The sequence below is a fragment of the Pleurodeles waltl genome, chromosome 5 (genome assembly GCF_031143425.1).
Source record: "Pleurodeles waltl isolate 20211129_DDA chromosome 5, aPleWal1.hap1.20221129, whole genome shotgun sequence".
Taxonomy (NCBI): domain Eukaryota; kingdom Metazoa; phylum Chordata; class Amphibia; order Caudata; family Salamandridae; genus Pleurodeles; species Pleurodeles waltl.
In genome coordinates, this window is record NC_090444.1 from 1,164,460,688 (window position 1) to 1,164,474,965 (window position 14,278).

The following is a 14,278-nucleotide window of genomic DNA, read 5'->3' on the forward strand; positions in this document are numbered from 1 at the left end:
AAAGTATGTCTTGGTGGTGGTTTGTGCCTTCAGTAAATGGATAGAGGCGTACCCCACAAAGGATAATAGTGCCATTACCACAGCGAAGGTGCTTTTGAAATAATTTTTCCCTAGGTTTGGTGTTTGCAGACTTTTATGGAGTGATAACGGACCTCATTTTGTTGGGGAAATTATTAAGTATGTTCTGAAAGGATTAGGGATCAAACAGAAGTTCCATGCGGTTTTCCACCCACAATCAGCAGGGTTGGTGGAATGGTATAATGCTACATTGAAGCTGAAATTAGCGAAGATACAGGCTTCCACATCCTTAACTTGGCCAGATGCATTACCATTGGCATTATTGTCTATTAGGTCAGTGCCACACTCCCGACTTGGCCTTAGCCCCTATGAAGTAGTATTTGGGAGACCAATGAATATTTGGGGAGTTCCTAAACCAAAATCTGTATATGATGTACCTTATGTCCTGATGAATGATTATTTGGCACAGTTAACCGACAATTTGGTTTCTATTCATCAACAGGTTCGAGAAGCACTTCCTGACAGATCTACAGGTGAAGGCCATGAACTCCGACCTGGTAATCAGGTGATGATTAAGTCTTTTGAAAGATCAAGCAGCTTGGAACCAAGGTGGCGAGGCCCAGAACAGGTGCTCCTTGTGACAAGGACAGCAGTTCGAGTGACAAACCGAAAGAATTGGGTCCATAGTACTCACTGCAAGAGAGTGCTACCTACCTTGGTGGAACCTACTGTGCTGACCGATCATCGAGAGATTTTGACTACGGAGAAAGGCCGTGCTATATCACCTGACGAATCTGCAGAGGTCTTCCCGGACCATACGACTTCTGCAGTGTCGCGATATAATTTGAGACCAAGGAAAGAATCTGAAAATTGTTTTGAAAAGACTGGTTGAGCTACCGCCCGGGGTTAGTGAAACGGAGAGCCAATGTGGCAAGGGGGGTGGATCAGCCGTGCATTAGAGTAGTGACACCCGTCTTGGCCCGTGGTGAAGAAATCAGCGGCTGCCCAGGGATAAGAGCTCCAACGATTGTTTTTTAATTCATTTCTGAATAACAAATTGATTATTAGTATTATGGGGTTTGTTGTTGTTTTGGTGGTTACAGCAACAATCACCTGGTTTATTGAAAAGAAGTCTCCTGCTCGTGAGTTTTTTGTTGCCACTACTCCAGTACCAGAGGATCACTATTACTTTACGCTTCCCTATCAGGAGCAGAAGCACCGTCAATCGTACTTCAATAATTGTAATTGTAATTGTAATCGTATTTATATAGCGCTTACTACCCCTGACGAGGCGTCGAAGCGCTTTTCGATCAGTAGCACGCTACTCCGGTACCCAACAAGAATTAGTGATGGATTAGTATAATTTAATAAGGAGTACAGTTTTAGTATTATTATGAGTTAATTTGAGTTGCGGATATGAGAGTTTGTTAGTTAGATTGACTGGAGTAATGGAGGGGTGGAGGAGGAAAGAAATCCAGAAGTGTTAATTGGGAGTTTATCCTTCATTTACTCAATCCAAAGGCTTGAGATGAATAAAAGGGGAGCGGAGGGGAAAGAGGATGTGGAAGGGTTAGGGAGAGCATAGTAGCAGGGTGAGATGAATGCAGGAAAATTTAGTAGGGTTGTGTGGGAGGTCACAGAGGTAGAGTGAGGTTTGGTGAGTTAGATGTGGAGGTGGAGGGAAGAGCTTAGGCAGAGATATTTAGGAGATGAAAGTGGTCGAAGGGATTTGGGATGAGTCCGAGTGAGAATGGAGGATAGTTTGATAGAGACATGACATAAGAGTGATGAGTAGATAAGTGTGATAAAAAGAGAGCAGAAATTCATAGATATCTAGTATAACAACCCAAAAAAAACCAGGAGCCATGCAATGATCCACAAACATGCCAGGCACAGAAACAACATATACACATACATACACATATATATATATATTTATACACACACACACATGAATACACACACATATGCACATACAATACATAATTATAATCATGGGTAAAAAATACTTAGTCAGACAGGTTTAAAAGAGTGTGTGTGTATTTTATTGTTATTGGTTTAGTTTCTGTAAAATGAGCTTTGGCCTACCCAACCGGAGTATTTTCTACGAGTATGTCAGTAAGCGTTACCTAGCATGTTTTATACGCCCCGTTAATATTGTACACTAAGGGTACGTGATGGGCCACGGGGTAAACGTCTCCAGCAACCTTGTGTGCCTTTGGCAATGTGATTGTTACTAGTGCGTCTTTGTGGAGACGTCCTTGTGCTTCTGAGCATCAACAACGCACCACCGGAATCGGCGGTAAACGCATTGGGGTCGTTTTGGAAAGCTGTCCATCATTCTGGTAAAAGGCGGGAATTCCTTTACCTACTTCGAGGGTGGACGGGGCGTGGCTCAGTGGGCGGAGCTTACAGGTGCTTTATAAATGGAGAACCTTCTACTCTGTGTCTCCAGCAGAGGAAGATAGAACCCGCGCGTCTCAGTCAGATACAGATTACGCTCCAGTACATCATCAGTTCACCTCCAGGATGGATTCTAGATCTTTTTCTGCTATGGGATCTCTGAGCGCACAGCCTTGCTTTATCTTTGCCAAGCCCAAGAGTTAGGGTGGCTTGTCCTTTCCAGAAGCTGAGCTTCAACTGCGGCACCTGCTACGATTATATTTGTAAGTGCTTCCTTTGAGGTTTAGTTTCTGTAAAATGAGCATCGTGGTCTACCCAACCGGAGTATTTTCTACGAGTATGTCAGTAAGCGTAACCTAGCATGTTTTATACGCCCCGTTTATATTGTACACTAAGGGTACGTGATGGGCCACGGGGTAAAACGTCTCCAGCAACCTTGTGTGCCTTTGGCAATGTGATTGTTACTAGTGCGTCTTTGTGGAGATGTCCTTGTGCTTCTGAGCATCAACAACGCACCACCGGAATCGGCGGTAAACGCATTGGGGTCGTTTTGGAAAGCTGTCCATCATCCTGGTAAAAGGCGGGAATTCCTTTACCTACTTCGAGGGTGGACGGGGCGTGGCTCAGCGGGCGGAGCTTACAGGTGCTTTATAAAGGGAGAACCTTCTACTCTGTGTCTCCAGCAGAGGAAGATAGAACCCGCGCGTCACAGTCAGATACAGATTACGCTCCAGTACATAATCAGTTCACCTCCAGGAAGGATTCTAGATCTTTTTCTGCTATGGGATCTCTGAGCGCACAGGTTTGCTTTATCTTTGCCAAGCCCAAGAGTTAGGGTGGCTTGTCCTTTCCAGAAGCTGAGCTTCAACTGCGGCACCTGCTACGTTTATATTTCTAAGTGCTTCCTTTGAGGTTTAGTTTCTGTAAAATGAGCATCGTGGTCTACCCAACCGGAGTATTTTCTACGAGTATGTCAGTAGGCGTTACCTAGCATGTTTTATACGCCCCGTTTATATTGTACACTAAGGGTACGTGATGGGCCACGGGGTAAAAACTTCTCCAGCAACCTTGTGTGCCTTTGGCAATGTGATTGTTACTAGTGCGTCTTTGTGGAGATGTCCTCGTGCTTCTGCGCATCAACAACGCACCACCTGAATCGGCGGTAAACGCAGTGGGGTCGTTTTGGAAAGCTGTCCATCATCGTGGTAAAAGGCGGGAATTCCTTTACCTACTTCGAGGGTGGACGGGGCGTGGCTCAGCGGGCGGAGCTTACAGGTGCTTTATAAAGGGAGAACCTTCTACTCTGTGTCTCCAGCAGAGGAAGATAGAACCCGCGCGTCACAGTCAGATACAGATTACGCTCCAGTACATCATCAGTTCACCTCCAGGATGGATTCTAGATCTTTTTCTGCTATGGGATCTCTGAGCGCACAGCCTTGCTTTATCTTTGCCAAGCCCAAGAGTTAGGGTGGCTTGTCCTTTCCAGAAGCTGAGCTTCAACTGCGGCACCTGCTACGTTTATATTTCTAAGTGCTTCCTTTGAGGTTTAGTTTCTGTAAAATGAGCATCGTGGTCTACCCAACCGGAGTATTTTCTACGAGTATGTCAGTAGGCGTTACCTAGCATGTTTTATACACCCCGTTTATATTGTACACTAAGGGTACGTGATGGGCCACGGGGTAAAAACTTCTCCAGCAACCTTGTGTGCCTTTGGCAATGTGATTGTTACTAGTGCGTCTTTGTGGAGATGTCCTCGTGCTTCTGCGCATCAACAACGCACCACCGGAATCGGCGCTAAACGCATTGGGGTCGTTTTGGAAAGCTGTCCATCATCCTGGTAAAAGGCAGGAATTCCTTTACCTACTTCGAGGGTGGACTTTCATTCAGATGTTGCATCATACTCATAATGCTACAAATACTACTAACTGTTGGAAGTATGTGGAATGACACCTGCGCATCAAAAGAAAGGAGGAACACCTTTCATTCCTCTTCCTTTTTCACACAATGGTTCTTGTTAAGCTTGGTACATGCTTTTGTTTGCATCTGGAAAACGTACAGAGGGCGGACTTCTTTTTCGCCTTAATAAAGTATGCTACCAAGACAAAGATGGGTATCCCCAAGCTAAAGGAACTAAATGGGAATCGGAAGAGTATCAACCGGACAATGTTTCAATACCATATGTCTTCACAAATATACGAGACTCTGACAAGAAAGAACAATTTGTGATTTCTGTTACAAAAACGAAAGCAGATTTATGTATACGAAGCATTGGACGAATTCCAGTAGGGATAAGCGATTGTACCTTGATTTTAACTATTGAGAGTGTAAATAATAGTAGTTTTACAGCTTCACCTAATACATATTTTGTTTCTGGTAACTATGGATATTACCAACTACCTGTTGGAAGGTCCTGTGTGTAATAATTGCAATATTTTTTACATGCTGTATCTGTATTCAGTGTGGTCCAATGTTCTGCTCCATGTGTATTACTGCTTGTATGCCTACCAAAAGAAATATTACAGAAATGAAGGCACAACATATGTTAGATAAGGAAATAGCTGAAATGATGAGCATAAATATACAGGATGAATATTTAGATTATCCCAGAAAGACGAATGTCTTCAGCTAATGCTGAAAGGGTCGTCTGTTGTAATTTAGCAGTGATTAGATTAAGCATTAGCAGAAGACATCTTGTATTTAGTAACTATTGTGAACATTTTGCGGAATCCATTTTGTATTCATGGCAGCCATTTTCTCTGCTACATGCTGCCATGTGCTCGCCATGTGCTCTGTCCTACCTTTCTCTTAACTGCTCTTGAAATCTGCCTAGTGACAAGTTATATTTAGCATCTCTTACTTTCGCACATGCTCAGTAAGGTCTGCAGCTGTTAGTCCTTGGAAACTGTTAGCTCCTCCTACCTGTCGACTGTGCATTTTCCACATGACCTTACATGTATACAAGTCTTGTTTCCATAATTGTACCATCTCCTTTTAGCCCCTGTGTGGGTATAAAAGGACCATGCTCTCTCAGTTCAGTGTGCTACTTCAGACATTACCCAAGGGTGCTGTCTGAACTGCAGTACCACCTCATGAGGTTAATAAACTTTTGTCTTTTATTCCAGTTTCTGTGCCAACTTCTTCCTACATGGTCTGAGGACTTTGTGCAGAGAAAGGTGAACCCCTTGCACTAGTAGGCCTTGCCGAGGCTTACTTCAACACATGGGGGAGCACTGGGTGTTTGTCAGGTCTCTCCTGCTATGGTGCTTTTTCTTGTTTCTTGTCTCCGAGTGGACTCAATTGTTAGATCACACAGTTGAGGGGATGGGGGAGTTGGAGAGACATTGGGGCATATTTACAAGAAAATGACGCACCAGTGCTGATGCACTAGTTTTCTTGCGTCGCCCTTGCCCCACCTAATGACACCATGGGTGCACCTCATTTACAATACGGCGTACCTTGGTGCATGTTAGACCAATAGTGTCAACATTTTTGACGTTATGGTGGCGCTTTGCTGCACTAGCATCAAAAATGTTGACGCTAGTGCAGAAAAGTGCAAGGAGGCCCATTGATTAAACTGAGTGTGTCACTTTAATGTCTGCTCGAAGCAGGCCTTAAAAATGACACCAAAAATGGCGTAGTGAAATCTTGTAGATTTCAATGCACAATTTTTGCGGGCCCTCCTAACGCCGGAACGCCTCCTTGCATATCTTATGCCTGACGCAGGCATAATGTGATGCAAGGGGTCGCAAGGTGGCCCAATGCATGCATTGCGCCACTTTGTAAATATGGTTCGGTGGAAATTGCCTCCTTGAGCCACATTAGCATAAAAAAATGACACTCGTGTGGCGCAAGAAGGTTCTAGGGCCTTGTAAATCTGTCCCATTGTGTTTTGTTATATTTAGGTATTTACCAAGGGGGGAAGGAATGGGGTTAGTTTAGAATTATGTTATTTTTCATGGTGCAGAGTAACTGAGGTGTTACTAATACGTTTTCTGATGGGGCAAGATGGTATGCATGGTGTCAAAGTGAGCAGAGCCCTTGTGACCTTTGTCCCTGGTAGAAGGGGGTGGTGCAGGTGGGGACATCTGACAGGATGGTGGAGGGGTGAAGATCCTCTCCTGGAATACCAGGGGACTACATTAAACAATACAGAATACATCCTTATCTACAACTATATGGGGTGGACATGGCAATGCTGTAGGAGACTCAACTGGCCAATAACAAAGCTGCCAAGCTAAAGAACAAATGTTGGGGACAATTATATCCTTCTATATACTCAACATTCGCCAGGGGTGTGTCTATATGGATTGCCCCAGGAGCAGGGGTGGCTCCTCCATTAGGGCGGAAGAGCGGCACCCCCTAAGCCAGCAGTGGCAGTTCCAAACCTTTACAAGGAAACAATAATAAACAGTGTTTATTATCGTTTCCTTACAAAGGGGAGGGGCCATGAGGATCATGAGGAGTGCACTTCCCCGGAGAGTACATGTGTGTTTGGCAGGCCGTCTGGGGCTGGCCAAACACAAGCACGCAGTAGGCTCTCTCCAGCCCAATAACACAGTTGCCAGGCTGGAGAGAGCCTGTGGAGGCTCCCAGTCTGCCTCGGAGTGTCCTGGCTGGGCGCTCCCAGCCAATCCTGACGCTGCTCTGAGCAGCTTCAGGATTGGCCACAGTGCAGGCTGGGAGCCTGTGCCTGCCTGCAGCAACGGAGGAGAGGAGCGGCACGGCAGAGGAGGTAAATGTTTATTTATTTTTTATTTAATTTTTATTCCCACTGGGCCCCTCCCTCCATCCCACCCTCACCACCCCACCCATTCCACTCGGCGTGAGCCACAACTACCCAGGAGTGCCAATTCAACAGAGGGATACCTAGGCTGATATCGAGGGGCGTAATGTTGTGATTTATGGGCTTCTGAATGGCATGGTGGTGTAAAGGCTCCTGAATTACATAGAGGTATTCCTGCAAAAAATCTATGCTGCTAAACAACATTGACAAGAGTTACTTTTTGAGGCTTCAAGACCTCTTGGCCCCATTCATAAGTATCCAGTTGATCTGGAAGGGTGATTTTAATTGTATATTGGATGGTTCCCTTGACAGGAATACCCTGCGATGGCTTGCAAAGCCAGACATGAGAGATGCGTTGACTAAAGGCATGGAGCAAGAGGACTGCATAGATATCTGGAGAACACATAACCCTACAAAGGGCAAGTTCGCATGTACGGAGGTCCATCCTATGCATCGTAGGCTGGATGGAATATTTGTGTCCAGAGAGCTGGGGAATCGCATACAGTTGGTGGAGCACCTTGGCAGATTCTTAATGCATCACTCACCGGTGCTCTTCAACATGTGCCTGGACTCATGCCCTTCCTGCCATTCATACTTGGCGACTTCGGCCAGAGATCCTGGGGCCGCTGCTTTCAGATCAGATATTGGTGATGTGGTTACTAGTTACTTTGCAAACAACTGAGGGTCAGCCTCTAAGAGGGCATTAGAGTGGGATGCACTCAAGGTAGTCCTACATGGGTAGTGTGTCATGAAGACATTCAGGCCCTCATTACAACATTGGCGGTATTGACCGCCTACCGCCACGGTGACGGCCGCCACATACCGCCGCTGTGGCTACCAGCCGTCTACGCGCATCATGACAGCCGACGCTATTCCGCCAGAATGCTGGCGGAACACCGCCGACGGTAATGGCGGCGGACGGTGGTAAGGTGGCGCTGCTGACAGCAGCACCGTCATGCCAGCCAAACAACGGCAACAGTATCATGAGCAATGATACGGCCTGGCAGTGTTTTGCTGGCGGACGCTGCTGTTGACAGCAGTGCTGCGGACCGCCTCCAGCCGGAGGACACCTTTCAAGCAGGTAAGTCGGGTTCTCTGACTGGAGAGAGGCTGGGGGTGTTGTGTGTATGTGGGGGGGTGTGTATGTTTTGGTGTGCGTGCATGCGGGTGTGAGTCGCGTAGGATGCATGCGTGAATGAGTGATTGTGAGTGCTGTGTGTTGTGAATGCATGTGTTTGACAAGGTATGTTGGTGTGTGTTGCGGTGTGTGCGTATGTATGTGTGCATGCATGGCTGGTGGTGGGAATGCGTGTGTGCATGTGTGTATATGGGTGCATGTGTGGGTGTGTATATGTGCGGGGAGCAGGAGATGGAGGGGGAGAGTGGGGGAGAACTCTGGAGAGGGAGAGGGGGGCGGGGGAGACCCCTATCAGTGCCAGGGAAGGTATTCCCTGGCACTGATAGTACCTGCTGCTGTGGCTTTCAGGGTGGTAAGTTTGGCACGAAAACCATGGCAGTAGGCCGGGTCGTAATCCAGAGGCTTGGGTCGGCATAAGGGCAACACAAACTGAATGTTTAACGCTCTGGCATCACTGTACATTGCATGTTGTTCTGTATCTGACAGTGGCAATGTCACTTTTTGTTCTCTGTCTGTGTTACGTAACAAAATTTGAAACTTTTTCAGAAAGATATTGAAAACCATAAACATCTTTCTTAAACACATGAATGGCTTGATCATGATTGCTGAAAAGCAAAAACTCCACATGTTAAGGTTATAAAAAGCAAGGATAGGATTATCATAACTGAATGCAGACAGAAGTATGCAAATATTGTTAAAATATGCAAGAGCAAGTTGGAAAATACAATTTGGGAGGCCCTATTTGAAGCAGCTAAGACAAATAATGGTAGGAGGTTCTGGCATTTAGTTACGCATGGAAAGTGTAATGATCACACACACTTGGAAACTCACATACCTTCTGGAGAGTGCATACAGTATTTTTCATCTGTCTCCTAGGAATCCCCATGTGTAGACTATAATGTTGATCCTGTTTCATTAAGTGGAAATGAGCGGGGGAGGAGAGAGTAAGAGGAATTTGTGTTGGAGGAAACCCTCAACGTAACAAAGGTCCAAAAACCGGGAAAAGCGCACAGCCTTCAGAAAATCCCCTCTGATTTGTATTTCTCTAAACCATTACTACAGGGACCATTTATAAATAATTTGTCAAATGCTATAGCTGCAAGAGCACCAATCCCTAACTTGTGGAATATTGATCTTCAAGGAGGGTTCTAGAAATATCCCTGCCAGTTACTGTTGGAAAGTACCATCTTCCTTGGCATGTTACCCCGATTTTTCACATGTATATCAGTATGTTTTTGCCTGTCTCACTGGGATCCTGCTGGTCACAACCCCAGTGCTCATAGGCCCATATTTATACTTTTTGACGCTAAACTGCGCTAACGCAGTTTAGCGTCAAAAAATTTTGCGCCGTCTAACGGCATTCTGAAGCGCCATGCGGGCGCCGTATTTATGGAATGGCGTTAGACGGCGCAATCAGACCGGCGCTGCCTGGTTTGCGTGGGAAAAAACCACGTAGACCAGACAGCGCCGGCGTAGGGGGAAAATGGCGTATGGGCGTCTTAAAATGGGGCAAGTCAGGTTACGTCGAAAAAATCGTCGTAACCCGACTTGCGCCATTTTTTTTCGACGCCCATCCCCCATCAACATGACTCCTATCATTGTAAAGATAGGAGTCATGCCCCCTTGCCCAATGGCCATGCCCAGGGGACTTCTGTCCCCTGGGCATGGTCATTGGGCATAGTGGCATGTAGGGGGGCACAAATCAGGCCCCCCTATGCCACAAAATTTTTTAAAAAAAATACTTACCTGAACTTACCTTAATGTCCATGGGATGGGTCCCTCCGTCCTTGGGTGTCCTCCTGGGGTGGGCAAGGGTGGCAGGGGGGGTCCCTGGGGGCAGGGGAGGGCACTCTGGGCTCATTTTGAGCCCACTTGTCCCTTAACGCCATGCCTGACCCAGGCGTTAAAAAGCGGCGCAAATGCGCCGTTTTTAGCCACGCCCACTCCCGGGCGTCTCTTTTGCCCGGGAGTATAAATACCACGTAAAGGCCTGGGAGTCATTTTTTAAGACGGGAACGCCTCCCTTGCATATCATTAACGCAAGGAAGGGGTTCACGCTAAAAAATGACGCACATTCCGGGAACTTTGGCGCTAGACGCCTCTAACGCCATAGTATAAATATGGCGTTAGTTGGCGTTAGTTTAGCGTCGAATTTGCGTCGAAAAAAACGACGCAAATTCGGCGCAAACGGAGTATAAATACGGGCCATAGTTTGTGGCCTAATGTGTATGCCTGTGTAGTGCCTAACTGTGCCACTGAGGCTCTGTTAACCAGAACCTCAGTCCTTATGCTCTCTCTGCTTTTAAATTTGTCACTGAAGGCCAGTGACTTCATTTACCAATTTCAATTGGCATACTGGATCGCCCTTATAAATCCCTAATATATGGTACCTAGGTACCCAGGGCATTGGGGTTCCAGGAGATCCATATGGGCTGCAGCATTTCTTTTGCCACCCGTAGGGAGCTCAGACAAACCCTTACACAGGACTGCCACTACAGCCTGCGTAAAATAGTGCACACACTATTTCACAGCCATTTTCACTGCACTTAAGTAACCTGTAAGTCACCTGTATGTCTAACCTTCACTTGCTGAAGGTTAGGTGCAAAGTTACTAAGTGTGAGGGCACCCTTGCACTAGCAAAGGTGTCCCTACATAGTTCAGGGCCATTCCCCGGACTTTGTGAGTGCAGGGACGCCATTACACGTGTGCACTACATATGGGTCAATACCTATATGTAGCTTCACAATGGTAACTTCTAATATGGCCATGTAACATGGGTAAGATCATGGAATTGCCCCCCCTTCCAAATCTGGTATTTGGGGAGCCAATTCCATGCATCCTAGGGGCTCCACCAGGGACCTCCAGTACTGCCAAACCAGCTCTCTGAGGCTTGTACTGCAGCTGCAGCTGCTGCCACCTCACAGATAGGGTTCTGCCCTCCTGGGTTCTGGGCAGCCCAGTCCCAGGAAGGCAGAACAAAGTATTTCCTCTGAGAGCAGGGTGTTACACCCTCTCCCTTTGGAATTAGGTGTTACAGGCTGGGAATGGGTAGCCTCCCCAGCCTCTGGAAATGCTTTGAAGGGCATAGATAGTGCTCTTCTTGCATAAACCAGTCTACACCGGTTCTGGAACCCTTTCTACCCTGCTCTGACAGGAAACTGGACAAAGGAAAGGGGAGTGACCACTCCCCTGTCCATCACCACCCCAAGGGTGGTGCCCAGAGCACCTCCAGTGTGTCCCAGACTTCTGCCATCTTGCTTTGCAAGGTGTGAGGGCACTCTGGAGGCCTCTGAGTGGCCAGTGCCAGCAGGTGACTTCAGAGACCCCTCCTGATAGATCCTTAGCTGATAAGGTAGCCAATCCCTCTCTCAGGGCTATTTAGGGTCTCTCCTGTGGGTTCTCTTGAGATTCTGCTTACAAGTTTCCTTCAGGAATCCTCTGCAACAACTTCACACTCTTCTGACCTTGGATCAACCGCAGCCAGCTCCAAGAAACAATGTAACTGCAACAAAGTGTCTACAAGAGACACTTTTCTTCAGCAACTTCAGCTCCAAGTCAGCAACTGCAACAGTTTCAATGGTGTGCATGCTCTGGGCACTGCCTGTCTTCATCCTGCACCAGAAGAACTGAAAAAATCTCCAGTGGAGTGATGGAATCACTCCCCTGCTTCAAGAAGACACCTTCAATGATGACAACCATTAATCTGGGAGTCCTCTCACAACAATGAGCGTGCACCTAAGGACAGAGAGGGTGGATACCCCTGTGTACTGTGTCTTATTCACCTCCTGAGGCCTCTGTGCACTCTTTGCAAAATTCCTTCATGCACAGCCTGGCCCAGGTCCCAGCACTCCATCCTGCGATGTTCATCTTGCTGAGTAGTTCTCTGGCAGCGTGGGACCTTCTTTTGTTGTGCTGCATCAACCACATTTTGCACCTCCTTTGAACCTGGAACCTGTGGCTTCTGGGGGTTCTGGCTGGCATCCTGAGGGCTCTCTAAAGTGCTGAGAGCCCCCTCTTCCTCCTCACATAGAGTTGAGGCCCCCAGGTCCCTCCTGGGTCCATCCAGTGCATTTTGATGAAAAACGCACTTTTGCCATCGCCAAGACTGGTTGGTGCCTTCCAACACGAAATCTCATCTGCAACAATATTCATGCCGTAGGACATCTTTTGCATCATGCAGGAACCCGCTGGCATCTTCCTAGGGTACATTTCTGCAGTCATCAACTAACCGGGGATTCTTCTTTTGTACCTTCTTCTGGGTTGGCAGGGGCTCCTGTCCTTCCTGGAACTTCGTTCAACTTCTGGATTTGGTCCCCTTCCTTGCAGGCCTTCTGGTCCAATAATCCAGCAGTTGTTCTTTGCAGACTTGGTTGGCTGCTGCAAAATCCCAAAAACGAGGTGTAGTGTGTCCTAAGGAAACTTGCAGCACTTTACTCTCTGGGCTCCAGGGTGGGGTAATTTACTTACCTTTACTGTATTCTTACTCTCCCAGCAATTCTGCACACATTACAATTGTCTAGGGGGGAATTTGTGACTCACATTCCACTTTTTTAGTATATGGTTTGTGTTGCCCCTAGACCTATTTTCTCCCATTGCATTCTATAGGATCTCCTACTGTTTGTATTGTTATATGACTATTTTCTTGTCTAATTTTGGTGTCTAGTGTATATATTGTGCATAATACTTACCTCCAGAAGGAGTATTGTCTCTAAGATATTTTTGGTACTGTGTCACCCAAATAAATACCTTTATTTTTGGTAACACTGAGTATTGTTTTTACTTGTGTATAAGTACTGTGTAATTATAAGTGGTATTGCATGAGCTTTGCATGTCTCCTAGCTCAGCCCAAGCTGCTCTGCTATAGCTACATCTATCACTCTAAGCTGCTAGAACATTACTAGATTCACTAACAAGGGTTAACTGGACCTGGTGTAAGGTGTGCATACCCAAGGTACCCACTACAAACCAGGGCAGCCTCCTATAGTTACCAATCTATACATCTTATCAATAGCATCCAAAAGGTTTATACTAAGCAAATTCTCACAAGACTTTGGGAGTTGATATCTGCAAATAAGGTTCTTATGCATTTTCAAGCTGGGTTTCATGCTAAGATTAGCACACTAGACTGGGTCTTACACTTCCTGACCATAAAATGAAAATCAGTAGATGTAGATGGAGGCTCCCTGTATGTCAAGGTTGTAGACCTCCGGGCGGCCTTTGACCTAGTCCCAAGGGCGAAACTGTTGGAGATACTGGATAAAATGGAAGTTCCACCTAGGCTTTTGCTTTTGATCCAGCAGCTGTGCACAGACAATTTCTCCAAGGTCAGGTGGGGCCTCGAGGAGGAAACCACAAAGGACATCACAATTAGAAGAGGAGTTCGCCAGGGTTGTGTTTTGGCACCTTCCTACTTTTTATTGTTCATTAATGGCTGCATTACCTACCTGATGGATTGTGAAAAAGACTCACCTAAATTGGCAGACTCGAAGGTCCAACCCAGGTGTATAATTCACAGATGACACACTTCTTCTTTTAAAAACTACTCAGGGCTTATGCATCCTTTTGGAAACATTTAGGTCTTCATTACAACCCTGGCGGTTGGTGTTAAAGCAGCGGTAATAAAGCCAACAGGCCGGTGCTAAAAAAAATGGGATCATGACCCTGGAGGAAACCGCCAACACAGCCAGCCACTTTAACACTCCGACAGCCACGGCGGAAGCAACTAACACCGCGGTGGAAACCACCAACAGACAGGCGGAAGACAATGTACCGCCCACCCCATCACAACCCACCAATCCGCCAGCTTTTCTGGGGTGGTACCAACGCCATCAAAAGCAGGGCAGAACAGGACTTGGAAGGGAAACCACTCACCTCTTGACACTCAACGAAGGACCAGGACGCCATGGAGCCCGAGCTGCAGGTCCTGCCCATGCTGG